At 44.6% G+C, this 27,951-nt stretch overlaps 1 protein-coding gene across 1 annotated transcript in view; it reads left to right on the top strand.

The window, feature by feature from the left end:
* The window catches only part of enc3 (ectodermal-neural cortex 3), a 31,489-nt gene extending 19,637 nt beyond the window's left edge, over positions 1 to 11,852 (top strand). Inside the window, exon 4 of the mRNA XM_088349112.1 lies at positions 9,790 to 11,852. The gene's annotated coding sequence lies outside the window, so the exon portion shown is untranslated. The remainder of the gene's footprint in view (positions 1 to 9,789) is intronic.
* Positions 11,853 to 27,951: the final 16,099 nt, after the last annotated feature.

Raw genomic sequence — 27,951 nt, 5'->3', positions numbered from 1 at the left:
CTACTAGTGATCCCAAGAGCCAAGAAGAGATCCGCAGGTTCGAGAGCGTTCTCCATTCGGGTCCAGGTGCTGTGGAATGATCTGCCCCTGAGTTTCATTCTGCAACCTCAGTGGAACTGTTTAAATTTAGGCTTAAAACAAACCTATATTCTAGAGCATTTGTTTAACCTTTATTTTATGTTGACAATATCTGTGTAATATTTATTATTGCAACATCCGTTGCTGCCTGGTGATCCTGGTAGCGGGAAGACCTCATGTGCAGTCCCTTCTCAAAGTTTTTCATTTTCCTCATGTAAAGGTTTTTGAGTTTTTCCTTGCCCTCATATAGGTTTGAGATCAGGGGATGGTGTAATAGTCTGTTGTTTGCAATTCTCAGTGGTCCGTGCATTCGTTTGAGACTCTTTGTGATTAAGGTCTATACAAATAAACATGACTTGACGTTTAAGGTAAGGGGAGCAGTGTGAACTGACTTTCGCAAGGGGCGGAGTAGGTGCACCACGCAGCGGCTCATTTTTCATTTTGTACACGAGAAGGACATGGAGGGAAGCTGTTAAAATAAACAAGACAATTTCTCAAAAGTTTGTGTGTTCTGCTTCCAATTATTTGTTAGCTGCTTGCCAGTCTTTTGCTACACGCTAACAGTACAGAGCTACAGTGCAGTTGAGCTGTTTTACCCTGCTATGTACCTTGTGTTTGAGCCGCTAGCCAGACTTTGGCTAACATTTACACATACACACTATAGAGCTAACTTATTACATTTCAGTAGTCTTATTTCAGTAACACATACTTTGTGACATTTAATCTGTTTGTCCCAAAGTTTTTGTTAGCCGCTAGCATTACTTTGGCAAACAGACATGTTTACTTTCTACACTCAGCAGGTTTAGTTCAGTACCTTATACTTTGTGTGTGACGTCAGTTCATCCCTGTTTTTTTTTTAACCATTAGCCGGACGTTGGCTAATGTTTTTTCAGTTAGCTCTGTAGTGTTAGCAATCTCTGTTAGCCTTTTTAATTCGTAAATATGTACTTAGTGCGAGACTTTCAGTCATTTGTCCCGGAAGTTTTTGTTAGCCAATGGCCAAAATTTGGCTAAAGTTTACATACAAAGACACAACCGCTAACTACCTACAGTTGAGCTGTTTTTATTCATAAATATGCTACGTATTTTTTCGTATGACCAGCAATCCATTTGTCTCCCAAGTTTTTGCTAGCCGCTATCTTGACTTTGGCAAACGTTTAAATGTTAACAGTACAGAGCCAACTTCACTTTAGCAGTTTTAGTCCAGTAATGCTTACTTTGTGTGAAATTCGTCCCCGAATTTTTTGTTAGAAGTTAGCAAGACTTTTACTAATGTTTACATGCTAACTCTCCAGAGCTAAATTACTGTATTTTCCGCACTATAAGGCGCACATAAAATCTGATTATTTTTTTTTTAAAACTGACTATGCGCCTTATAATCCGGTGCGCCTTATATATGGATCAATATTGAATTACAAGGTCTCGCAACTTACGGTAAGCAGCCACCGACTCCATTTTTCGCGTAAAAGAAGAAGTGCGCTGTGCATACTGGGAAATATTAAACGATTCTCTTTTATTGGTGAGCTTCTATAAAGACCCTGAAATGGCTCGTATTAAGAGACACGCTTACAACGCAGAGTTTAAACTCAAGGCGATCAGTCACGCAGTAGAACACGGGAATAGAGCAGCAGCGAGAGAGTTCAACATTAATGAATCGATGGCCAAGTAAGTAAGAATAAAAGTCCATCCATCCATTGTCTTCCGCTTATCCGAGGTCGGGTCGCGGGGGCAGCAGCGTTAAAAGGGAAGCCCAGACGTCCCTATCCCCAGCCACTTCCTCCAGCTCATCCGACGGGACCCCGAGGCGTTCCCAAGCCAGCCGAGAGACATAGTCTCTCCAACGTGTCCTGGGCCGCCCCCGGGGCCTCCTGCCGGTGGGACATGCCCGGAACACCTCCCGAGGGAGGCGTCCAGGAGGCATCCTTATTAGATGCCCGAGCCACCTCAACTGGCTCCTCTCAACGCGGAGGAGCAGTGGCTCTACTCCGAGTCCCTCCCGGATGACTGAGCTTCTCACCCTATCTCTAAGGGAGAACCCAGCCACCCTGCGGAGGAAACTCATTTCGGCCGCTTGTATCCGGGATCGAGTTCTTTCGGTCATGACCCAAAGTTCATGACCATAGGTGAGGGTAGGAACGTAGATGGACTGGTAGATCGAGAGCTTTGCCTTTCGGCTCAGCTCCCTCTTCACCACGACAGACCGGTACAGGGTCCGAATGACGGCAGACGCTGCACCGACCCGTCTGTCGATCTCCCGTTCCATCCTACCCTCACTCGTGAACAAGACCCCAAGATACTTGAACTCCTCCACTTGGGGCAAGACCTCCTCCCCGACACGGAGGGAGCATACCACCCTTTTCCGACTGAGAACCATGGCCTCGGACTTGGAGGTGCTGATCCCCATCCCGGCCGCTTCACACTCGGTTGCGAATCGCTCCAGCGAGAGCTGAAGATCACGGGCTGAGGAAGCCAACAGCACCACGTCATCTGCAAAAAGCAGTGACGCAATGCTGAGGCCCCCAAACCGGACTCCATCCCCGCCAAGGCTGCGCCTAGAAATTCTGTCCATAAAAGTTATGAACAGAATCGGTGACAAAGGGCAGCCCTGGCGGAGCCCAACCCTCACCGGGAACGAATCCGACTTATTGCCGGCAATGCGGACCAGACTCTGGCACCGGGCATACAGGGACCGCACAGCCCGGATAAGACTGTGCGGTACCCCATACTCCCGAAGCACCCCCCACAGGGCCTCCCGAGGAACACGGTCGAATGCCTTCTCCAAGTCCACAAAACACATGTAGACCGGACAGGCAAATTCCCATGCACCCTCAAAGACCCTGAAGAGTGTATAGAGCTGGTCCAGTGTTCCACGGCCAGGACGAAAACCACACTGTTCCTCCTGAATCCGAGATTCGACTTCCTGGCGGACCCTCCTCTCCAGTACCCCTGAATAGACCTTACCAGGGAGGCTGAGAAGTGTGATTCCCCTGTAGTTGGAACACACTCTCCGGTCCCCCTTCTTAAAGACGGGAACCACCACCCCAGTCTGCCAGTCCAGAGGCACTGTCCCCGATGTCCACGCGATGTTGCAGAGGCGCGTCAACCATGACACGCCCACAACATCCAGAGCCTTAATGAAGTCTGGGCGGATCTCATCGACCCCCGGGGCCCTGCCACCGAGGAGTTTTTTGACAACCTCGGTGACTTCAACCCCAGTGATACGAGAGCCCAACCCAGAGTCCTCAGGCTCTGCTTCCCCAGAGGAAGACGTGCCGGTGGAATTGAGGAGGTCTTCGAAGTACTCCGCCCACCGATTCACAACGTCCCGGGTCGAGGTCAGCAGCGCCCCATCGGCACTATACACAGTGTCGATGGCACACCGCTTCCTCCCCCTAAGACGTCGGATGGTGGACCAGAATTTCCTCGAAGCCGTTCGGAAGTCGGCTTCCATGGCCTCGCCAAACTCCTCCCATGCCCGAGTTTTTGCCTCGGCAACCGCCAAAGCCGCATTCCGCTTGGCCAGCCGATACCTGCCAGCTGCTTCCAGAGTCCCACAGGCCAGGAAGGCCCGATAAGACTCCTTCTTCAGCTTGACGGCATCCCTCACCGCCGGTGACCACCAACGGGTCTGAGGGTTGCCACCGCGGCAGGCACCGACTACCTTGCGGCCACAGCTCCGATCAGCCGCCTCGACAATGGAGGCGCGGAACATGGTCCACTCGGACTCAATGTCCCCCGCCTCCCTCGGGACATGGGCGAAGTTCTGCCGGAGGTGTGAATTGAAACTTCTTCTGACAGGAGATTCTGCCAGCCGTTCCCAACAGACCCTCACAACACGCTTGGGTCTGCCGGGTCGGGCCGGCATCTTCCCCCACCATCGAAGCCAACTCACCACCAGGTGGTGATCAGTTGACAGCTCCGCCCCTCTCTTCACCCGAGTGTCCAGAACATGCGGCCGCAGGTCCGACGAAACGATGACAAAGTCGATCATCGAACTACGGCCTAGGGTGTCCTGGTGCCAAGTGCACATATGGACACCCTTATGTCTGAAAATGGTGTTCATTATGGACAGACCATGACGAGCACAGAAGTCCAATAACGAAACACCACTCGGGTTCAGGTCAGGGGGGCCGTTCTTCCCAATCACGCCCTTCCAGGTCTCACTGTCATTGCCCACGTGAGCGTTGAAGTCTCCCAGCAGTACGAGGGAGTCCCCAGGGGGCGCGCTCTCAAGCACACCCTCTAAGGACCCCAAGAAGGTTGGGTACTCCGAACTGCTATTTGGTGCATAAGCACAAACAACAGTCAGGACCCGTCCCCCCACCCGAAGGCGGAGGGAGGCTACCCTCTCGTCTACCGGGGTGAACCCCAACGTACAGGCGCCGAGCCGTGGAGCAATTAATATGCCCACACCGGCTCTGCGCCTCTCACCACGGGCAACTCCAGAGTGGAAGAGAGTCCAACCCCTCTCGAGAGGACTGGTACCAGAGCCCAAGCCGTGCGTAGAGGTGAGTCCGACTATATCTAGTCGGAATTTCTCAACCTCACGCACCAACTCGGGCTCCTTCCCTGCCAGAGAGGTAACGTTCCATGTCCCAAAAGCCAGTTTCTGTAGCCGGGGATCGTCGCGCCAAGGACCCCTCCCTTGGCTGCTACCCAGCTCTCTGCGCACCCGACCCCTTTGGCCCCTCCTACAGGTGGTGAGCCCATGGGAAGAGGGTCCCACGTCGTCCCTTCGGGCTGTGCCCGGCCGGCCCCCGTGGGTAAGGGTCCGGCCACCAGGCGCTCGCCAGCGGACCCCACCTCCAGGCCTGGCTCCAGAAGGGGGCCCCGGTAACCCGCGTCCGGGCGAGGGAAATCGAGGACCAAAGTTTTCTCTCATCATTAGGGGTCTTCTGATCTGCGTTTTGTCTGGCCACTCACCTAGGACCTGTTTGCCATGGGTGACCCTACCAGGGGCTTAAAGCCCCCGACAACATAGCTCCTAGGATCATTGGGACACACAAACTCCTCCACCACGATAAGGTAGCAGATCAAGGAGGAGAAGAATAAAAGTTTCCGTGGCAATAAAAGCGAGATGGCCACAGTTAGAGGACACACTTGAACAGTGGGTTGTTGAACAAAAAGCAGCAAGTAGAAGTGTCAGTACAATAACTATTCGAATGAAGGCAACAGCGTTGGCACAGCAACTTAACATTAAAGAATTCAGAGGTGGTCCTACTTGGTGTGTGTTTACGTTATAGCGGGCAGAGACGGGAGTCGTAGGCGGAGTGTCAAACAAAGGTGCCAACGAAAGCTGCTTTAATGACATTTAAACTTGCAATCGAAACTTACAAAACAAACCAAAACACGAGAGTGGCTCGAGCTGGCAGAATTAAGAGTCCCCCTAGGAACTCGCTAACTGAACAATGGTTCCATGGGTGAATTATGTAAAACCCACTACAACGTTTTACATTTTACAATTATTATGTTATTGCTTTACTGTTATTGTTTTGCACTTGTTGTTTTTGCACATTACGAGTGTCACTATATTGCGATTGCACTAACGTTTGATTTACCATAACAGTATCGGACGTTTTTTTGCGTGTTGACTAAATGGAGGAAAAGTAAAATGTTATGCCTTGCTGTTGTTCAAAGATGTTAAAGATGCGTCACGAAAATGCTTTACCTCAGAGAAAATGTTAAAACGGCTGTTTATTCATTTTGGGAGTGAATGGAGTTGTGGAAAGCTTGTTTGTTGTCTATTAATAAAGTTCGACTGACCTATCTGACTGTTTTGTTGACATTCCCTTTAGCGCGGCACCATCTAACGGTTGCATAACGTAACTACATCCTCTACTGTAGCCAAGTCAAGTTAAGTCACATTTATTTATGACGCCCTTAATCACAAAAATGTCTCGAAGGACTGCACAGGATTACAATTACAAAATTGCACAATTACCTGATCTTAAACCAGCATGCACCTTATACCTTTCTATAGCACCTTATAATGGGGTGCGCCTTATGTATGGAAAAAGTTTAAAAATATATCATTCATTGAAGGTGCGCCTTATAACACGGTGCGCCTTATAGTGCGGAAAATACGGTATTACAGTTGAGCTGTTTTAATCTGTAAAAATGTACTTTTTGCGTGTGTGATAGTCCGTTTATCTCTGAAGTTTTTGTTAGCCACTGGCTAGACTTTGGGTCAAGTATACACACTTAACACTACAAAGCTCACTTACTACAGTTGAGCCGTGTTTATTTGTAAACAGATACTTTTTGTGTGTCACATTCAAACATTCATCCTTGAAGTTTTCGTTAGATACAGAAATAACGTCAGCAGTTTTATTTTGGTAGTACATACTTTGTGATTGACATACATTCCGTTAGTCCCTGAGGTTTTCGTTACCTGTTACCTTGACTTTGACTTTATTACTAAACTATGGCAACTATGTGAGTGCCACTCGTTTGTCTCAACTACCACACCATCATCATCAATTCCTTCGTACTTTTCACTCTCCTGTCTATTAAATACTATAATAACCTCAAAAGAGATGTATTACTAGTTTGTTTTATTTGCATTTTTGGTCTCTCAACAGTTTTACTTCTCTTTTTATCACTTTGTTGTCAAACTGGATTTTTTTCAAACTTTGAAATGCATTTTCTTAGTCATTTTATAAGAATTTAATGAATAAAACACTACTAATATGCTTCTAGTAATATGCCTTTTGGTTAATTATCATTTTATGTTTTTTTTCCACAAGTCAGTGCAAGGTCTTGAATTATGTTTCAGTGTTTCGTTTTCGGTCATACATTTGCTCCTGTGCATCTCTTCTTGAAATGGCGGAATAATCGTCCGCATTGATTTGATTATGACCTCAAAAAGCGGCGGGCCATCATACAGTTCAAGGGACCTCTGTAAATGGGCGCCGGCTGGCACGCGCCAACCGTGCCCGCTAATTAATCTCCCAATTGCGTACTATTTAAGGTGGCGAGAATTGAGTTAGAGAGGCCCTCTTTGTTCCGGCCCGCTACGTCAAGGATGCTCCGTTTTTTGCAGCTGCACCGAGACGCCCGCCCACCCCTCTTTTAAACAATGCCCACGCCTGCAAATGACTGCAATTTTTGTAAAGGACAATGCAGTACGGAGGTATTTGCAAACAAGGCGGAACATCGAAAAGAAAGACGGCGGTCGTTTGTTACATAAATGAAAATCAGTGTGGTGGGCATTACAGGGTTCATACGGGTGCTCAAAATCCTTGACAAAGAGTGAATTTTAATGTTGTTTTTTAAGGATTGTAAATTGCTTATGAATGTATGAAATTGTTGCCATTTTACTCAACAAGTCGGCTTAAAAATGACGTTGTCACTGCTCCACGGTGGCTTCACTTTTCCATTGTGTCTCTTCTTACCTCGTCATTAACGGAAGCTGGCATTAGATTGAATGGCATTGTCGTAGGAAGCGTCATCGCCCCCTACGGGTTGTGCCCAAAAGGACATGTGCATCCTACACTGAAACAAGGCTCTCTTAAGTGTGTATTAGTGCAAGGATTACGTGTAAATTATGGACATGCAAAAAAGGAAGGTAGTGTTTTCCAGTGGTTACATTGTTATGGCAAGAACTTCCTGCAACTGTAAATGTAAGTTAATATTGTGAAGAAAATAAGTATTTGAACCCCCTGCTATTTTGCCATTTCTCCCACTTAGAAATCATGGAGTGGTCTGAAATTTTCATCGTAGGTGCATGTCGACTGTGAGAGAGATAAACTAAAAACAAAAGTCCCGAAATCACAATGCATGATTTTTTTAACGATTGATTTGTGTGATATAGCTGCAAATAAGTATTCGGACACCTGAGAAAATTTTTGTTTGCTATTACAGAGGTCAAACATTTCCTGTAGTTTTTCACCAGGTTTGCACACACTGCAGGAGGGACCTTGGCCCATTCCTCCACACAGATCTACTCTTGATCAGTCAGGTTTCTGGTGTGTCGCCGAGAAACACTGAGTTTGAGCTCCCTCCAAAGATTTTTGATTAGGTTCAGGTCTGGAGACTGGTTGGGCCATGGTAGAACCTTGGTATGCTTCTTAAGGAGCCATCAGATTTCAAATCGGAAAAGTTGTCTCGCACTATTCAGAACTGGAGTTGAAATCCCTCACAAACAACAGATCCATGTGGATCAACTTCCTCCCATCATGAGCCCAAGTTTTGGTAATGTTTCTAATTAGCTTTCCATTTACCGGGGGCTTCACCTTACCGTGAGATCGCCGGAATAGTTCCAAGGACCTGATTCGTAAACAAAACGAAAGAGCGCTTGATGCTGAAGGCCAAGTATGAAAGTGATGGCATTTATTATTTAAAAGTAACGATGGCCATAACTCTAGAAAGTAGAAGAAGCAGCTTTGTCATCATCTTCCGTGTCCTCTCATTGTGGCATTAACTAGTGTACTAGTACATTTAGTGACCATCTTGTGGGGTAAAATAAAACAAAACTGATTAAAATTATAAGCAAAAACACATGTATCTCAAACATTATTTTAGCATTAGAAATTTGTAATGATATTACACCATCTACAACTATGGAAGCTAAGCAAAGCTAGCTTGGCCCATTGGTACTTTAAGCACCTAACGGTCACTTACCAAACACAGGAGCTCCTGATGTGATAGCCACTTTTCCTTTTTTCCACCGTTTCCTTCTCTAGCCGCTTATAATAGCCACTTGGCTACAGGCTATAGAAAATATAGGGCTACAGTTGCTTTCAATTCGTCGGCGGGCCGCATGTTTGACACCTAGGTTGTAGAGTAAAAATATAAACTAGTAATGCAGGGTTTTTGATGCCGTATTTTGGGAAAAATGCCGTAAAGAGGGACCAAATAAACATCTTAGCGACTATGGTAGTCAAACGATCGTAAACTAGGGATGCCATATCCTCAGGGTCTACTGTATCGGTGTAAAATATGATCTGCGTCAGCCTCCCAATTCCAAGTATTCCAGGTGGTTAACACAGAAGAGCACGGCAGTGTATTTAATAGGGGCGTCTCGCATTTATGCAGGGTCTTCGGCATCATCCCTGCCTTTGAGCCGTATAGAATGTCTCTTTGATGTGTTGGGGAGGCAGCGTCATGAAGAAGGATGCCTCTCGTCTCAATAAACTGGCGAGGAAAGCGAGCTCTGTTGTGGGCACAGAGCTCGACAGCCTCACAACAGTAGCAGAGAGACGGGCACTGAAAAAGCTGCGGTCAATCATGGACAATTCATCACATCCACTACACAGCATTATATCCAGACAGAAGAGCAGCTTCAGCGACAGACTGCTGTCACTGTCTTGTACCACGGACAGACTGAAGAGATCTTTTCTTCCTCATGCCATGAGGCTCTTAACTCCACCCAGCGGAGTAAAGACCCACATTAAACCACACCTCCTACATTGCATATTACCGTACTTTTTTGCAGTTTGTATTTTATGTAGCACTATTTAAATACTCTATACAACACGCTACGGTGGGTATTAGCACGTCACATTGGGTATTTGTATATTGTATTCCTTTTGCCTTATTATTGTATTGTTCTCAGCGAAGGGATGCTGCTGGAAATGTGAATTTCCCTGCGGGGATGAATAAAGTATCTATCTATCTATCTTGACAAGCTGACGGGAGAACCCGCCGCGTTCTTTTCGGGTCGCCACCATAGCGGAACATTAATCTTTTTTATTCACCTTCTCTCCACAGCAACCAGGATGAAAGGCCCCCCATCTCTTCCCCGCCGCTACCATCAACATTTGACTGGAGCCGTTCCTGGAAAGTGGAGACTCAAAGAGCGTCTCCGTTGCCTTCCTTCACCTGATGTGTTTACCCAGAAGGTGTTGTGTCACTTTCCCATGTGCCAGTGGCACAGGAGTAGAATGCTCTTTAAGTCTTGTTCCATTGTTCCTTCCTCTTCGGTTCGTCGGGCATAGAAGGTTTGTGAGAACGCTCCCTGAGTCCTTATCCAGTTGGCCAAAATGGAGTGGTTCCTTTCTCTTATGTTCATCCCTTCACCTTCAATTCATCATTTAACTGCTGACTGATGAAACGATTTCAACAAATTTTCGATTAGGCTGACGAGTGTAGAAGCTTCAGGGCTCTCCAATGTGGCGCCTACATGCACCAAGGTCCCTTCTAGATTCCGTTGAGGTGCCCGTGGACCTGTTTTCAAAAATAGCTCACCAGTGCTGAGTCGTTATAAATTTTCTCGTAAAAACATGTAGTCTATTTTACCCTATTTTTAATAATTAACCTGGGAATAACATAGTAACTACATAGAAATAACATGATAAGTTATTTTAGAAATTCAAATATGAATTCCAGTTCATGGGCTTCATGGACAGAAAATATCGAAGTATTGATTATTATTTTTAAGCAATTAAGAGAATAGAATGAGAATCTATTCATGTATTAACAAATGCATTTATTTATCTTTTAATCTATTTATTTTAAAGAAAATACAGTAAACTTAATTTCTATTTATGGGTTTTATTAAGCGAATGTGCAGTTGTTTTAGCGTTGTAACTAACTATCTTCCCACCTTTTTAGCTATAGCAGGCTTTCTCGCTAGCTTTTTACATTCTTTTGGGGATGCTATCTATATACAACTGAACTTTTTTTGCCTGTTATCAAGTTAATTTTTTTATTTTTCTTACCTGTTTACCTTTCTAGCTAACTATCAAGCATTTCTTTTTACATATTCAGCAGACCATCTAGCTAAGTTGCTATTTGAAAAATGGATATTTGATAATAGGGTGCCCTTTGCGCTAATTATAAACACAATGTAGCTCTCAGCTTGAAAAGGTTCGGAGACCCCAAGCTAAAAAAGTGTGTAAAAAGCTCTTTCAGTCCATAGTCTTGCTCCTTTTAGTCAAATGTACAGCAGTTTCCTCGTCAGTTTGGTATCAAACTGCAAACTGATCTCCATAAGATCCTTGCTTAGGCAGATGAGCATAAAAGCCCAAAAGTTGTGTGAGATTGCTCAACAAGTCCATTGTCCTGCACCATTCAACCCAAAACAAGTGGTTCCTCAGTTTGCTAATAAATTGACTTAGTGGGATTCTTGCTGAGGCAGACGGGTCTTAAAGTTGCGCGAGAACACTTTAAGGGTCTATAGTCCTGCTCCATTTAGACCAAAGGGTTCCTTTCTCTTCAGTTCGTCATTGAACTGCTGACTGATGAAATTACTCCATCAAATCCTTGCTCAAATTATCATCATGCTGCCAACCTCTACGCACAGTATGCCTATTTTTTACATTGGTTTTCCTCAATTTTGTATCTTACAAGCTCAAGATAGCAACAAACTGAAGTTACTTATTGTCATGCTTGTCTCAGGGTCATGTAAATATTTTTCTAGCGCACGAAGAGGTGTGAACTATAACCGATTACAATGAATTATTCTCGATTACGATGACTTCTTCATCAGCTGTTTTTTATCAATTTTTGTGTTAATGTATGAGTTTAATGACAAAGGTTTTTCTTCTGTTTGAAAGTTCAAACGTATGCTTCCTATAGCGGTGGACATTTTGTAAACCTGAAACTTCATTTTCATGAAATAGTTTTTTTATATTCTTAATAATTGATGAGTTTTTAAAGTTTTTTTTGTTTGTTTTTCACAGTTTGTACAAGCTTTCTCCGTCGTCTTAACTTTATGACGTTTGTCTTCATTCAGTTTTCAGTCGTACGAAGGCTTTTTGATTGAAGCTAACTTAATTTGATGTATTTTCCAATTTTTTAATGTCAATAAAGTAATATCCTGGGAAAAGCAATGTCATTGTTGTTTCTTGTTTTTGTTGGAAATTGGCAGCTTTCTTAGCATTATTATAAGTAATAACCAAATATTATTGCTAACATGTGAAAACAACATACAGTATCCTTTTTTTATTGTTTAATTGCAAATTGTCACTCATTGAAGCCACCGTTTTCTAAAACTGTCACTGGTTTGGTTTTAGTGAATATTTTGGCTAGCTGCATCAGCGGGTAGCATTCCTGTGGATACCTTTTGTTTTATCCGCTTGTGTCAGTTTAGTGGGTAATTCTGATCGATTTTGGCAGCTAATGCTTGTCTTACGAACGCTACTACTTCTAGCATTGTATATAAAAAGTTTAAAACAAAATAACATTTAAAAAAATAATATAAACGCTGAGAACAAAAAACTAAAACGTACACACACAAAAACATTTATATTAAAAATCATAATAATAATCGTAACATTAATAAATAATAGTAAAATAAACTCCACCATGACAAGGTAGCAGATCATGGAGGAGTATATGTCCTAATGATCCTAGGAGCTATGTTGTCGGGGGCTTTAAGCCCCTGGTAGGGTCACCCATGGCAAACAGGTTCTAGTTGAGGGGCCAGAAAAAACGCAGATTAGAAGACCCTTTAAGTCAAGTCACATTTATTTATATAGCCCTTAATCACAAAATGTCTCAAAGGACTGCACAGGATTACAATTACACAATTGCTCAATTACCTGATCTTAAACCAGCATGCGAGCAAGGAACAACTCAAAAACCTCAGTGTGAGGAAAAAAGAGAAACCTTGAGAAAGGACCTCACATGTGGTAATCCCCCTTCCAGGATTGACCAGGGTGAATCACAATTAGCATTACTGTACACAGAATTGTAAACACTAGGTAAGATGTTGAAAATGTCCGGAAAGTGCATGACAGCAACGACACCCCCAGCCTGTAAACTAGTCCAGAAAGTCTGACAGCCACGACGCAGCTTCCCATCTCTGCCAGCTGGTCAATGCAGGGGTTGACATGGTTCAGGTCAGACGCTGGTCTGCTGAATCATCTCAAATTGTCCTTCTCCTTCGTATCACCACCAGGCAGGCAGTCTGAAGAAGACAGGACAATACAGAAGATGAGGTGGGCATCAATCATAAGCTTTGGAATAGAAGTGTGTCTTAAGCCTCGATTTAAAAACTTCCGGAGTCAGGGCATTCCATAACACCGGGGCGCGGGTGGAGAACGCTCTCAAGCCTGCAGACTTCTTGGCTCTCGGAGTCACAAGTAGACCGGCAATTTCCGAGCGCAGACTCCGTGCAGAACATAGGGGGAAATCAAATCAGAGAGATAAGAGGGTGCAAGCCCATGCAAACATTTATATATTAAGAAGAGAACCTTAAAGTCACATCTTAAGTGGACTGGGAGCCAGTGCAAGTTGGCCAATACAGGAGTAATATGCTCAAACTTTTTGGTCTTAGTCAAAAGTCTAGTTGCCGCATTCTGATCTAGCTGCAAACTTTTAATGCTAGACATCGGGAGTCCAGAAAGCAATACATTACAGTAATCAAGCCGAGAAGTAATAAACGCATGAATTAAAACCTCTGCATCTGATTGGGACAGCATCGAACGAATCTTCGCAATATTACGGAGGTGGTAGAAAGCTATTCTAGTAATACTTATCACGTGTGACTGAAACGACAGATTAGGATCAAATATAACACCTAGATTTTTGACCGAGTCACTATGGGTGATATTACATTTGTCTAGGTTCAGGGTATTGTTTGAAAACAACTGACGACAGTGAGCTGGACCATAATCAACATTTCAGTTTTTTCTGGGTTAAGGTGTAAAAAAATTAAGTGACATCCATCTTTGAATCTCAGTAAGGCAAGCCTCCAGATTTCTACAACTTAAATGTCCAGTTGTTTCCAGTGGCACATACAGTTGAGTGTCATCTGCATTTCAATGGAAACTAATATTATACTTGCGGATGTCACCAAGCGGCATCATATAAATACTAAAAAGAAGGGGGCCAAGTACAGAGCCTTGAGGAACACCACAGGGGACATTAGATTGTTTAGAAGTCAAATTGCCATGTTAACACATTGCATCCTGTCTGACAGGTAGGACCTAAACCACGAGAGTACAGTTCCTGAGATACCAATGCATTCTAGACGAACCAGTAATATGTTGTGGTCGACAGTATCAAAAGCAGCGCTGAGATCCAGCAGCAATAACAATGATGAGGCACCGGAATCTATTGCTAAAAGGAGATCATTGGTTACTTTAGCCAGGGCAGTCTCAGTAGAGTGATTTGCCCTAAATGCTGACTGGACAGTTTCAAAGAGGTTATTTTCTGACATGAAGTCATTTAGCTGCTGTGCAACGACCTTTTCAAGTAATTTTGCAAAAAATGGCAGATTTGACACTGGCCTATAATTACCTAGGCTTTCTGGGTCAATGTTAGGTCGCCTAAGCGTGGGTTTAATGACAGCAGATTTGAAGGCTACAGGAACAATACCCGAGGATAGCGATATATTAATAATATTTAAAACTGATGGTCTTAAGATCCCAAACAGATCCTTCACCAGTGAAGCCGGAAACGGATCGAGCAGGGATGTAGTTTGTTTGGCCCTACTGACCATCTGTGTTAGATTATCAAGGGACAAATAATTGAAACTGGAGAATGTTTCTAAACAACCGCTGACACGGTCCTTACCTAACACCTCCACATCTTTGAGATAGGAGGAGGATACAGAGCGTTCTTTTAAAATTGAATTCCTGATTAGTTGAATGTTTTTATTTAAAAAAATCCATAATGTCCTTAGCAGAATAAGTACAACTATTTGGGTTAAGTTGTTGTCTGGTACATTTCGCCACTGTGTCAAACAAAAAATTCGGATTATTCTTATGTTTAACAATCATCTTAGAGAAAAACGATGCTTTAGCTGAGGCAAGAGCTACTTTATATTTCAGCAAGCTGTCACACCAGGCCAGTCGGAAGACCTCCAGCTTAGTAGTGCGCCATTTTCGTTCAAGTTTTCTGCAACCTTGTTTGAGTAACCTGGTTTCTTCAGTAAACCAAGGTGTATTCTTCTTAGGTCGAAATTTATTCCTTAGGGGGCGCCACAGAATCAATAACAAACCAAAGCAGTATTGAAGTTGTAAGTGAGTCAACAGACCCAGTGTACGAAGGGAAGGCTGCAGTTACCGTAGGTAATGGTTCTTTTGAAGCTAATACCGTTGTAGGGCGGATATTGCGACTACTAAAGCCTAAATTTTCCTTATCACAGTAAACATTAAACAGCACCTCACACTTAACAAGATAGTGATCAGAGATGGGATTAGGATACGGTAACACTAACATTTGAGGCTACTACGCCACGAGTCAGAACGAGATCTAGAGTGTTCCCATCTTTATGAGTGGGCACATCAACTATTTGATTAAAACCAAACGTATCAATCAGTGACTTAAAAGCAATTGCAAGTGAATTTGATGGGGAGTTTATGTGAACATTAAAATCACCAATAATTACAACATTGTCCGCATAAGTTACTAAGTCTGTTAACAGTTCCTAAAATTAATCCAAATAATTTGAGTATGGTCCAGGTGGGCAATACACAACAACTAAATAAATTGGTGTTGACATTACGGACCTCGTAACAAGTGCTTCAAACGTTTTAAAATATATAAGAGCAACACCTCCACCTTTTTTGCATGGTCGTGCCAAGTGCAAACTCACAAAGTTAGGGGAAGAAGCCTCATTTAACACTACAAACTTATTTGGTTTTAACCAGGTTTCACAAAGGCCAATAAGGTTAAGATTGTGTTCATTAATAAGGTCATTGACAAGTAAAGCTTTGGAGGCTAATGATCTAATATTTAGAAGGTCAAGCTTCAGCACTGTGGACTTAGCTGAAACCTTTCGCGAGTTTTGAACCTTAATGGTAACCTTAGTGGCAACCTCCACAAGATTATACTGCTTGTCTTGTGCCTTGCATGACGGCAGATGCGGCCCAAATTCTATACCACAGGAATATTGTTGACACGTGGAGTAGCAGGATGATTATTGGTAGAAAATAATGTTATTTCTTCTCCCTCCTTACCTAACAAGGGAGAAACAGAGGTAAGAAGCACAGAAGAAGATGCTTTGAAGACAAAGAACATTGGGCCATAATTTCCCTCGCCCGGACGCGAGTTGCCGGGGCCCCTTTCTGGAGCCAGGCCTGGAGGTGGGGTCCGTAGATAAGTAGTCTTTATATGCTAACTGTTATGGTCCACCGTGAGCGGGCCTTTGCTCACGGGGTCCGGCAGGGCACAGCCCGAAGGGACGACGTGGGTCCCTCTTTCCATGGGCTCACCACATGTGGGAGGGGCCAAAGGGGTTGGGTGCGTAGAGAGCTGGGTAGCAACCAAGGGAGGGGTCCTTGGCGTGACGATCCCCAGCTACAGATACTGGCTTATGGGACATGGAATGTTACCTTTATGGCACAGAAGGAGCCCAAGTTTGTGTGTGAGGTTGAGAAGTTCCGACTAGATAAAGTCGGAATCACCTCCACACATGGTTTTGGCTCTGGTACCAGTCCTCTCGAGAGGGGTTGGACTCTCTTCCACTCTAGAGTTGGGGTATTAGGAGTAAATTTGTGGGCATATAAATTGCTCCCCGGCTCGGCTCCTGCACGTTAGGGTTCACCCCGGTAGACGAGAGGGTAGCCTCCCTCCGCCTTCAGGTGGGGGGACAGGTCCTGACTGTTGTTTGTGGTTATGCACCAAATAGCAGTTCAGCTTACCCACCCTTCTTGGAGTCCTTGGAGGGTGTGCTTGAGAGCGCACCCCCTGGGGACTCCCTCGTACGGCTGGGAGACTTCAACGCTCACGTGGACAATGACAGTGAGACCTGGAGGGGCGTTATAGGGAAGAACGGCCCCCCTGCCCTAAACCCGAGTGGTGTATCGTCATTGGACTTCTGTGCCCGTCATGGTTTGTCCATAACGAACACTATGTTCAGACAAAAGGGTATCCATATGTGCACTTGGCACCAGGACCCCCTAGGCCGTAGTTTGATGATTGACTTCGTAGTCGTTTCGTCGGACCTGCGGCCACATGTTCTGGACACTCGGGTAAAGAGAGCTGTCTACTGATCACCACCTGGTGGTGAGTTGGCTCCGACGGTGTGGGAGGATGCCAGTCCGAGCCGGCAGACCGAAGCGTGTTTTGAGGGTCTGTTGGGAATGGCTGGCAGAATCTCCTATCAGAAGAAGTTTCAATTCACACGTCCGGCAGAACTTTGCCCATGTACCGAGGGAAGCGGGGGACATTGAGTCTGAGTGAACCATGTTCCGCAGTGTGCCATTGACACAATGCATAGCTGCAATGGGGTGCTGCTGACCTCGACCCGGGACGTTGTGAATCGGTGGGCATAGTACTTCGAAGACCTCCTCAATCCCACCGACACGTCTACCTCCGGAGAAGCAGAGTTGGAGGACTCCGAGTTGGGCTCTCGTATCTCTGGGGTTGAAGTCACGGAGGTGGTCAAAACGCTCCTTGGTGGCTGGACCCCAGAGGTCGATGAGATCCGCCCAGAGTTCATTAAGGCTCTGGATGTTGTGGGCGTGTCATGGTTGACACGCCTCTGCAACATGGCGTGGACATCGGGGACAGTGCCTCTGGACTGGCAGACTGGGGTGCTGGTTCCCCTCTTTAAGAAGGGGGATCGGAGAGTCTGTTCCAACTACAGGGGAAATACACTTCTCAGCCTCCCTGGTAAGGTCTATTAAGGGGTACTGGAGAGGAAGGTCCGCCAGGAGGTCGAATCTCAGATCCAGGAGGAACAGTGTGGTTTTCGTCCTGGCCGTGCAACACTGGACCGGCTCTATACCCTCTGCAGAGTCCTTGAGGGTGCATGGGAGTTTGCGTTTTGTGTTTTGTGGACTTGGAGAAGGTATTCGACCGTGTTCCTCGGGAGACCCTGTGGGGGGTGCTTAGGGAGTGTGGGGTACCGCACGGTCTTATGCGGGCTGTGAGGTCCCTGTATTCCCGGGGCCCGAGTCTGGTCCGCATTGCCGGTAGTAAGTCGGATTTGTACCTCTAAGTCCGAGACCATGGTACTCAGCCGGAAAAGGGTGGCATGCTTCCTCCGGGTTGGGAATGAGATCTTGCCCCAAGTGGAGGAGTTCAAGTATCTTGGGCTTTTGTTCACGAGTGAGGGTAGGATGGAACAGGAGATCGACAGACGGGTCAGTGCAGCGTCTGCCGTCATTCGAACCCCGTACCGGTCCGTCCTGGTGAAGAGCTAGCTGAGCCGAAAGGCAAAGCTCTCGATCTACCGGTCGGTCTACTTTCCTACCCTCACCTATGCTCATGAACTGTGGGTTATGACCGAAAGAAACAAGTGGCTGAAATGAGTTTTCTCCGCAGGGTGTCTGGGTTCTCCCTTAAAGATAAGGTGAGAAGCTCAGCCATCCGGGAGGGACTCTGTGTAGAGCCACTGATTCTCCGCATTGAGAGGAGCCAGATGAGGTGGCTCGGGCATCTGATCAGGATGCCTCCTGGACGCCTCCCTCGGGAGGTGTTCCGGGCATGTCCCACCGGCAGGAGGCCCAGGACACGCTGAAGAGACTATGTCTCTAGGCTGGCCTGGGAACGCCTCGGGATCCCGTCGTATGAGCTGGAGGCGGGGGCTGGGGATAGGGACGTCTGGGCTTCCCTTTTGAGGCTGCTGCCCCCGCGACCCGACCCTTGATAAGCGGAAGACAATAGATGGATGGATAGTAAATTATACCAAAATAAATATACCAAAAAAAATAAAAATGTAGCTATGCTTGTATCACAACCCTTCAAGCTTCTGCTTGAAAAAAATAAAAGAATACAAAAACTATTTAATGATTAGAAAAAACACAAAAATAGAAAAATAAGAAAAACATCAAAACAATAATAAAATACATGCCGCTCCAGGGTCCAATTAATGGCTTCTATTGTGATGCGAACCACACTAAGCAATTTCAACAACCAGCTTGCCCAAATTGTTCCAACATAGAGAAAAGAACATCAGAGACAGGTGAAACAAAAAGATCGGTGAGGGAGGGTGGAATGGGGCACTAACTGCCGTAAAAATCTGTGCATTTGTAATGCACGAGGGGCGGGGTGTCGTGTCAGGTTTTCTATGTATGAGGTGGGCGGGTTCTCATTAGGCTCTTTTAAAATGGATTAACGAAGTCGAATGGACACTTTTGGACACACAAATATTGCCGGGCATTTACTGACCTAAGATTCCCCCAGATGGCCCCCCTGTGGACACAGACGCCACAATCAACGTCCTGGATGTCCCTTGGGAGGGAGGACACCTGCACTATTGATGCTTGATCAAAGCCAGCCTTCTAGACGAATGTCTTGGTGGTCGTTCAATCTGTATGGTAACAAAAAGCTCAAGTTATGGAAATTTTGGCTGATTCAGAGTGGGTGTGGCCACTTACAGAGTCATCAACACAGCCCAGAAAATCATCTAGCCAGGTCAAGTCACATTTATTTACCACTACCCTTAAATCAGTCAAGGGTGGGCAAACATTTTTGAGCCGTGGGCCACATTGATTTAAAAAAAAAAAAAAAGCACTGCGGCCATGCCAGAGGAAAAAAATAGGTTATTGTAATTAATTTTCTTATAATGCCTATAATCTTAAGTCTGATAAAATGGCAATATGTGAGAAAAAGGGATAACATAAGCTGATCCATTTTTCCTGTTCCCTGTTTCCTGCACAAGTTGTGCTTGATTGACTATTTATAAAAAGACCATTTCATCCAATTGGTTTTAAAACTCTTAAAATATCCCAAAATATATTCATATAGAGATAAAAACTTTAGGAGTAATAGGAAAGTAATATTTCCCTTTTGTAAGCGATAAATATGACTATTTTGATTGAAAAACTCAATGCAATAGGGCTACTTTAAAGGTCTTTTATTGGATGAAATTCAATATCCTGATGTATAAAATGTATCTAAAGAAAAGCATAAACAAAAGAATGTATCCAGCTATTTTTGAATGATGGCTATGAGCGCAATAAAAAATATAGTTTTTATAGGGGTACACTTCTTATCAAGGGGAACAAAGGTCAGTACATCCCTTGGCAGACGCTCGACCTTGCTGGTCTGATCTCCCGGCTGCCAGACATACATGAAGGTGCTGGGAAGTGGATTCGACGGTTTGAAGAAGAGACTATTGGCAAGCTGCTAGCCATCGGCGATATCAAGTCAGTATTGGCGCAATGTGTAGGTGCTTCACATGAAGTAGGTGCTTCATCCAGCTATTTTTGAATGATGGCTTTGAGCGCAATAAAAAATATAGTTTTTATAGGGGTACACAAAGGGACACGGGCTAAGATATCAAGGGATTGCAAATTTTGCCTGATTTCTATAGTAAATGAAATATAATCAGGAGAGGTGTTTCCTCAAACGCTCTCTGGTTGATAAATGGTCGTCAGTAAATACAGCCGTGGCGCGTGACTGTGACGACTTTTGACGACAGTAGCAAATATGAAAACTGCAGGTCATTGTTTGATGAGAAACGGCCATTTTTTCTTCCATGTTTCGAAGGCCGGATTAAATCTGTTGGCGGTTATGATGCGGCACACAGGCTGTAGTTTGGATGACCCTGCATTAAATATTACCATAACATTCATTTGTATTTCAGGTTTTCTATCCTTCTCTTACAGTGTAGTTCCTGAATACAGACGCTGCCCTACTTACGAACGAGATACCTTCCGGACGATCGTTTGTAAGTTAAATTTGTTCGTAAATTGCTTTAGTGCTATATTTTGTATGAAATGTATGTTTTAGATTTATATAAGTATGTTTAAGTAACCTGTATTATTTTGTACTGAAAAATAAAAGTTTAATAAAATGATATCCTCTATAAAGATAAATAAATTTAAGTTTAACTTACTTTTGGAAGATGGGCTTCAAAAGTTAGGCAACCTCCTTCTCCCTGGTAGAAAGTGGCCGAAAAAAAGCGATTAAACCATTTTCTCAACCGCATCAAGCTTTCTTATTCCCCTTTCATTGTAAAAGAAATGGCTTGCCTTTTCTTTACACTCAACACCAACCATATTAGATGGATGCACGAGATATTTAACAATAAAAATGTCAAAGTTCTTAGCGCGCTGGAGTACAGTATAGTATAGTTACACACGAACTAGGAAGAGGAAGGCGGATTTTTGCGGATGAATGCTGGGGGAGCTCTCACAGAGCCACACGCCGGTAGCGGTGAAAAGAAGACACTACTCTTGTCCTGTACTCGGAAAAAGGTCTACAATACAAAATTTAACTTACAGCAATGTCCGGATATTTTTCGACATCCCGAAAAATGTTTTTGTATCTACCATTTTTCGTAACCCGAATGTTCATAAGTAGATAAGTAGTCTTTATATGCTAACGTTTATTGTATCGTTATTTGGTGTATAGGAACTACACTGCCACAATTCCAATTTCCCCTAACAATTGCCAACCACGGACTGCCAAATCAATGAAATTCATTCACGAGACCTTTCCTTTTTCTGGACTTCACACAAGCGTACGCACATCAGGGTCCCTTCATTCACAGGAAGTGATTAAACTCTCCAGCGGTATAATAAAGTTTTGAACCCCCAAAGTCTTCATTTATTATAAAAAAAAAACAACAAATTATTTGTATATTTGTGTCTTGTTTCAGGCCAGAGATTTATTTAAATGCATGTTCCATGTCCCACGCCCCTCCATTCTGGACGACCAAGCTGGTCATTGCCCCCACGGAATTTCAAAACTGCATTTTGTATTTCCCCGTCCATCTTAATATTACTCACTTGAAGCTATAAAAGCTTTGTTATGTCTAAAGTTCTTTGAGGACGAAGCAATAAAGAACATACCTCTCACGACGCCGGCATCCTTGCATTTCTTTGAACGCAGGCGAGAAGAATTAATCGATTCTCGAACCTGCATTTTCTCCAACATTTAACTGGCGCCCAACGTGGCTGTTTGGCAAGGGTTTCAAGTCAAGTCAAGTCAAGTCATCTTTATTTGTATAGCCCTAAATCACGAAGAGTCTCAAAGGGCTTCACAGATTATTACACTATATTACACAGACTATTTTTCAGCCAACGAGAAGAGTAGGTTATTCATATGCCATGGAGTAGAAGTGAGTTTTAAGTTTAGATTTAAACATTTCCACTGAGGTTGCAGATCAGATCTCAGGGGGAAGAGCATTCCACAGCACCGGTGCCCGGATGGAGAACGCTCTCGAACCAGCAGAACACTTCTTTGCTCTTGGGATCACCAGAAGACCGGCACTCTCAGATCGTAGGCTTCGGACCGGGACATAGGGGCAAATCAGATCTGAAAGATAAGAGGGAGCAAGTCCATGTATGATTTTGTACAATACTAAGAGAACCTTGAAGTCACATCTATGGCTAACTGGGAGCCAATGCAGGTTAGCCAAAATCGGTGTTATGTGATCGTACTTTTTTGTCCTAGTTAAAAGCCTCGCTGCGGCATTTTGTACCAGCTGAAGAGACTTGATTCGTCTCGTCGTGAACGCTGCCCCGACGAGCGATTGAGGTAAGGACAATTTTTTTCTCTCCTTATTTCAGTTTGCTTGTCGGGGTAAGTTGAAATGCAGGGGCCTGTAACGTGAAGCCAAATTAAAAAAGTTGTGCGCGTGGATTTTTTCGTCTGTAGTCGGGCCAAGTTCGGACGGATGAGATACATTGTATAGATTGAGTTGAGATTTCTGTCCGACAACAATCCTGTGCTCAGGGATTATTGTGTTTTTTTTTTTTTTTGGGACAGGGCTGCTGAAATATCTGGATAAAAGATGCAGCCGTGTCGGTGTGTGTACATTGAGAAACGGTTAATTCCGGTCTGTATAATTGTCTTGAGATCTGTGTAAAAAGCGGTGATGAGACGTCATCATGGCTGAAGTGACAGTTCGAGAGTAGACGATCTATATATAGTTCATACGGGGAATGTTTTTTATGTGTTTCCCTAGTCGATTGAGGATTGGGGGGCTGACATGCAAGTTACATTTAAAGACAAGTGTGGTGCATGAAACCTCGCCATTTTCTGCAATCTGAAAGGTTATACCGACGTTAGAAAAATGAGCAGTTAATCAGATGTTGTATTATTAAGATAAATTCGCATAGAAAAAGCGATCCAAAGAATGTATGTGTGAATTACTAATATATTTCTACTCTGAACGGTATCTTGCTCAGAAAATTTTTATGTTCAGTTTCTCCCCCTCTCCGATCAAGTGACAGCATCTCATTGAGCTTTTGAGCCATTCAGCGATAAGTATATGCGGTACAAGCATGGTTTTGCCGTCTGGCTGCAGTCACTTACTGGTTTGGTAGCTTGGAGTCAAATTGTGGTGCACTTCCGACGGGGTGTATCTGGACAGGATTGGACTCAAGAATCAAATGCTACAACAAAGCAAATGCGCAAAGGTCTATTGGCTGGGGAATCTACAAGAGCCCGTAAATGAAATTGTGAAAACCTGGGAACCTGTCATCAAAATACAGCTTCCAGAGGCATTCAAGCCAACAACAGATTATCATTGCACTATGTATTATGACTCATCCTGCAGTATGGTCTACGAGGAAATATGGGACAAACAAACAAAGAACACCACAGTGGAAGTTTGGGCTGACTGCCTCCTGATTGGCCGTCAGGGTGCAGCTCTAAACATCAAACCAAACGACTTCACCTCGCAGTGGTTCGGAGTGCCGGAATCAGAACCACATATTGCATTAGTTGTCAACAAAGGATTCAGATCTAAAGACCTAGGTCCCATGGTGAAAGCAGCAAAGAGCGTGAGATGGATTGAAACTGAGAATTCGGAAATGACGATCTCAGACGAAGGTGGTATGGTTAGAATACCGTGTGAAGTGAAAATGGATGTGAAACCTTGGGTGATTACCATACCAGAGGCGACACAAGCTGTTCAAGATGAACAAAAACAAGAGGACGTATTGAGACAAGAAATGCTGAAACATGTTCCGAAGGAGGTGTGGTCAAACCACGACACCGATGTTGGATTGGTAAAATCAGCAAATCCAGCTGAAATAAAATTGAAACGGGGAACGAAGTTGCCGTTTCGACCACAATATCTGCTGAAGCCAGAAGCGGAAGTAGGAATACAGAAGACGATCGACGGACTGCTCAAGGCTGGAGTACTAATTGAGATGGGCAGTCCATGCAACACTCCGATTTTTCGAGTCCTCAAATCGGACAAATCTAAATACAGATTGGTGTATGATTTGAGAGCGGTAAATGAGGTTGTCCAGGATTGGCCAGCTGAAGTTCCAAATCCAAATACAATCCTTACAAATGTGCCTTTAAACGCAAAGTATTTCACAGTAATTGATCTTCGTTCAGCATTCTTTAGTATTCCGTTATCTGAAGACTCATGGTATCTCTTTGCATTCACATACCGAAGTAAGCAGTACAGTTACACACGGTTGCCACAAGGCTTCAAACACAGTCCTCATATGTTCAACCAAGTACTACGTAATGACCTGGAAGGCCGGGATATCGATAGTACACTGATACAATATGTTGATGACCTGCTAATCTGCTCAGCAACGCTCGAAGAATGTCATAGAGACTCAATCAGAGTCCTACAGAGACTGGCTGGAACAGGACACAAGGCTTCACAAGCCAAATTACAATACTGTCAGCCGCAAGTGAAATATCTGGGAAGACTCATCTCACAAGGAAGCATTGCAATGACACCAGAGAAGCTCGAGGGAGTCAGCAAAGCTCCAAAACCTCAGACGGTCGGACAAATGATGATTTTCCTTGGAATGACGGGATTCAGCTCAGAGTGGATTGAGGACACGCATGGAAGAGCAACCCATTGAGGGACTTAATGAAAGAAGCAGGAACAACGATGCTAAGAGCAAAACTACAATGGACAGACATTGCGATGGACGCTTTCGAAAACATCAAGCAAGAAATGCAAAGAGCGCCTTCTCTGGCAACACCAGACTACACAAAACCATCTATGCTATACGTAGCGAATCGATACAATATGTATGCTTCAGCTGTGTTAACGCAAGAGACGCGCATTGGCAGACAAAAACAGCCAATTGCCTACTACAGCACCAAACTTGACAATGTGGTGCAAGGATGGCCGCCATGTTACCAAGGCTTGGCTGCAGTTCATTATGCATATGAAAAGGCCACAACGGTAACTATGGGTTATCCAGTGATAATTTACACCCATCACAAAATCTCAGAACTGATAAATCAAGGGAAGTTCGTTGTTACTCAGGCCAGATGTCTGCAGTTCATGCCACTGTTGACATACATTACATGTATCAACCGGACATTACATTCAAAAGATGTAATACAACGAATCCGGCTAACACCATACCGTTTGAGTTCGAGGGTGAAGCGCACGAATGTGTTGCAGACACGATGAAGTACACCAGGTTGCGACCGGATTTGAAGTCCACTCCGCTACTGAATGCAGACCTGACATATTTCGTTGATGGATCGTGCTTCCGAGATTACCAAGGAAATCATGCTGGGTACGCAGTTGTCAGGCAAGAAGCTGAGCAGTATGTGACGCAGAAAGCGGAAAAATGTGAACAGCCCTGTTCGGCTCAGCGCGCAGAACTAAAAGCCTTGACAGAAGCGTGTAAGATAGCAAGAGGAAAAACTGCAAACATATACACTGACTCGGCATTTGCACATGGAGTTTGCCATCATTTTGGAACTGTTTGGAAGCAAAGAGAATTCAAAAAATCGGATGGGAGCCCAATTCAACATCATCAACAAATCACGGGACTAATGTCTGCAATGATGTTACCATCGAAATTAGCCATCATCAAGTGCCAGGCACACAGAAGAGATGATGCAGTGATACGTGGGAACAATGCAGAGGATGAAGCAGCCAAAGAAGTGTCAAAAAGCAAAGTTGCTGTCCTCGCACCTGGAATCGATAGCAACGCCAGAAGATATAATCCTCATTCAAGGCAACGCAAGCCTGAACGAAAAGACACTGTGGAGAGAGAGGGGTGCTACCTGTGATGATAAAGGACTTTGGAGATCACATGAAGGACTGATTATTGCTCCAGTGTCACTGCTGACTATGTTGATATCGGAAGCGCACAATATAGATCATTGTGCAAGGGGGGAGGTTGTAAAAAAGCTGAAGAAACAAGGTTACTGGTCTCCATATTTACAGGCCACGGTAGACAAAGTGCTCAACCAGTGTGAAATATGTGCAGAGAACAACATCAGGAAATGCGTACGGGCACCGATTGGATTTGTGCCAGTCCCACAGGGGCCTTTTAAGCATTTAGTCATTGATTATGTAGATATGATAAAGACAGTCCAAGGAAAACGATATATGCTCGTCGTGATCGACCGATTTAGTCGTTGGGTTGAAGCAGTACCATCAAAGGATCTAGGTGCGGAAACAGTAATTAAGTTTTTGATCAGAGAAGTTATTCCGCAATTTGGCATACCGTCAGAAAAAAGCTCAGATAACAGTGCGGCATTTGTTCAAAAGGTCGTGAAGGGCATCCTACAAAAATTACACATTAAACAACGGTTGGGTGCGGTGTATCACCCACAAAGTCAGGGGATGGTGGAAAGAGTAAATGGAACATTGAAATCAAAGATAAACAAGATCTGTGCGAGTACTAAGCTCAACTGGGTGGATGCGCTACCGTTAGCGTTGATGAGTTATCGCATGCAAACTCATCGGATCACACATTTAACACCGCATGAAATGCTAACAGGCAGACCGATGCCAGCGCCGCATTTGAGAGGTCCCTATAAGGGGCCGCCGCTTGAGCAACTACAAACTGAACTGAGAGACTATATGAGACAATTTACGGCTGTCCAGAAGGCCATCTACCTTCAGGTGAAGAGACAAGAGTCCAAGGTCCAACAACCATTCGAGAAGACGGTGGTCCCAGGAGATTTCGTGTACATCAAGGTGTTTTGACGAAAGTGGAACCAACCGAGGCGTGAGGGACCATACACCGTCGTAAGCGCCACGCCGACCACAGTCCAGGTCGAGGCCAGCTCAATCTGGTACCATCTGAACCACTGTACCAAGGCTCACGCTGCCACCGTCAAGGAGACCAACCAAGATCAACAGGGCAGTAACGTTAAATTAGGAAAACAAGATGTGGATGATGAAGTTGTGTGTGATAATAAGTTGTCTGATATGGTTGTTACTAGGAGCAGAGCTCGAGAAATCGCAGCGGCGAATGGAAATCGCGGGTCCGGAAGTGCAGCCGGAGATCCGAACAGCGGCGCTGCAGTTGCAGACCTTGACGCATCAAAGAGACAGCGGCCTGGTTAAGTGTGACACTACTGTACAACATGCCGAAACGGTTGAAAATTTGGAAAGTACAATTCGCAATAGAAAACAAATTGTAACTACTAAAATCCCGAGTATTATGGGATTTATCCGACAAAAAAAGAGACGTGCAACCAGTCGAAGTGCCGACCAAATACCAAAAACCAATTATGTTAACGACAGTACAGACTAAGGTAACGGATAATAAGCCAAACCTTAACAGCTGGTGGGCCAATTGGTGGGTCACTCCAGCACCTAAAGTGACGATACAGACGGGAGTGGTGACAACACACCAAAAATCAGAGAAGCCTACACCCACGGCGACAACACCGAAGAGTGAGGTTACAACACGCCAACGGCCAGAAATGAGTACACTAACAGTACGTAAAATACAGGAAAGTATAACAGAGGTTAAACAGCCAAAGAAGCCACATCTGAAGGAAGGTGTTACCATGAGCCCTACAATAAGACAGCCAATTGAAGTTAAAACTCAAAACGATACAAAAAGAAAGCCAATTGAAGTTAAAACTCAAAACGATACAGTGGGTAAGCCAATTGGAGTGAAACCTCAAAAAAGTTTAGCATACAAAGACTATTGTGCGGATGGTGGAGTTGACAGTCAGGACAGTCGACTAGGCTTGGGTGTATTTAGGCCAAGAAGTTTTGACCCGACGAAAGAACGTGGGTGGGAAAACGCAAAGTACAACACGTGGTATAGATGGTTATGGTATACTGCGAGAGACATGACAGATGAAGAATGCATAGCATGCTCGATGGCGCCGCCAGGC

The sequence above is a fragment of the Urocampus carinirostris genome, chromosome 12 (genome assembly GCF_059441175.1).
Source record: "Urocampus carinirostris isolate Australia breed hairy pipefish chromosome 12, RoL_Ucar_1.0, whole genome shotgun sequence".
Taxonomy (NCBI): Eukaryota; Metazoa; Chordata; class Actinopteri; order Syngnathiformes; family Syngnathidae; genus Urocampus; species Urocampus carinirostris.
Note: the sequence above shows the minus strand (reverse complement) of the source record. Positions and strands in the feature narration are given on the sequence as shown.